The following is a 2052-nucleotide window of genomic DNA, read 5'->3' as shown; positions in this document are numbered from 1 at the left end:
TGTATTGCGACGGCCTGTGCATGGTGCCAACTTAATCAAGTACTTAATGAGCAGCATTAATATTCATTGTCTTCTCTACAGGAGCTTACGCTCATCAAGGTAAATAGCTGCTGGCCTGCCGCCTGCACAGCCTGTGGCTGAGCTGAGGATTGTCTGTTCTCATCTAGACAGTGGGCAGTTTGTCCCCCAAGATGGGAAACCCTCCTGGGTACTTTCCAAAGGCGTCATTTTAAAATGAGATGTTTCCACTTACAGATCTTTTGAAAATGCCAAGCGACTTGGAAGAGCAGTAAGAAATCTATTACCGGGGTGATAGTCATCCCAGAATCTTGCAGGGTGCCTATTATATGCCAGCAGGCCCGGTACTAAGTGCTGGGGATGCGCTAATGACCCCACACAGCCCTGGTCCTGCCCCCCTGGCTGCTGACAGGTGGGAGAGGCCCAGGGTAACCCTAGTGAGTGCGTAATTGCAAAGTGAGATCAGTGTTAGGAAGCAAAGCATGGGGTGTTAGGAGAGCCATTTCCCAAGGACGAGATAATGGAGCTGAGCTGAAAGGTGGGTAAGGGGAGAAATCAGTTATTCACCAAACATTAGGGCTGGAGCACACACTCACACGCACGCTCGCCCAACATCTAGTACAACTCCTCCGTGTACAGATGGGGAAACTGACACCCAGTGGTGTCTCCGTTTGCCCAGCGTCTGGCACAAGGTCAGAACTAATTGTAGACACCACCCATCCGAACCCCCAATCCCTTCCTGCCAAATTCCATGAATTTATTTCTATCCCAGCTGTAGATTCTCTCAATATGCCCCGGCCGACAAGATGCAGGCTCCCTCGAGACCACGAGCGTCAATAGCGATCATGCTTTACTGCGGATGTCTTCTCATTTTCAGATCCAAAGCGTTTCCATCGTATGGAAATGCAAGGCCGTTTGTTGTCTGTAGGAACCGAAGGTCACAGGACAGTCCTGTCGGAAACGCACCGGCAAATCTCTCCAGCCCTGAGCTGCTGATCTGGGCGTGAGTCGGTGCCCAAGCTGCCTGCGCGCCCGGCTGGGGTCCCTCGTTTGCACACGGCCTCCGGGGGCTCCGCGCTCCCCCGCGAGGGCCTTTCCCGGGGACTGGCGGCGGCTGGGGCGGCGGCGTTCTCGCCTGCGCTGCGTGGTGACACATTGTTTCCAAACGCCGGTGAGAACCCACTTGCAATCCGGGCACGTGCGCGCAGAAGTGCAGAGCGGGGGCGGGGAAGAGCCGCAGCCGAGCTCACCGTGACCCGAGGTCACCTCGGGAGCGGCTGCGAGGGGGCGGGACGCGCGGGGCTCTGCTCTTCACGCACACCAGTCCGCGTTGGGGGAAACCGCGCGCGAGAACGCATTCGTGTGTGACACATGTCATACATAGGCATAAACTTTAAAAAATAAGATTCTTAAAAATCAGGTCTTCGTAGAACAAAGGTGCGTCTCCGCAGAGAGCGGCGGCGCTTCTCTGGGGGAGACCTCGCAGTAACGCCCCCTCGACCACCCTGGAACGGAGGGCAGAAGACGGGCTCTCCACGGCGTCCGGGAAAGGTGGGGCCTCTCGGGGGTCGCTGCACTAGCTCGCGCGCCCCAGCCCGTGCCTTTGACACAGACTTGACTTTTCCCGATGCGCGCCCCCCCCACTCAGCCACCCAGCGCGTGCAGATGCGGGAGGGCGCGGCTGCGGCGGGGCGGGGCGGGGCAACCCGAACCCACACCTCCTCCTCCTCCGCGCGAGCTCGCCCCCCGCCCGCGCCCGGGGCGCCGGCCCGCCCCCTCCCCTGTGCGCACAAACGAACCTCGCGACGCCGAGCTCCGCGGCGGCGGGCGGGGGCCGGGCGAGCGAGGGGGTGGCCCGAGCCCTCCGACTCTGCAGTCGTCTCCGAGCGCGGATGCGCCGCCCGAGCCGCCGGGCTGGGCACGCACTAGCCGCTCGCTCCCGCGCCGGCTCCTCCAGGCGCTCGCAGGCATGCAGCCCGGGCGCAGGCGGCGCGTCCCGGGCCGCTGCTGAGCCGCCCGGGGCGGCGGGGACCC

This window comes from Miniopterus schreibersii, assembly GCF_964146895.1.
Source record: "Miniopterus schreibersii genome assembly, chromosome: 22".
NCBI classification, from domain to species: domain Eukaryota; kingdom Metazoa; phylum Chordata; class Mammalia; order Chiroptera; family Miniopteridae; genus Miniopterus; species Miniopterus schreibersii.
The sequence above is the reverse complement of the archived record's forward strand: the minus strand, read 5'-3'. Positions refer to the sequence as shown.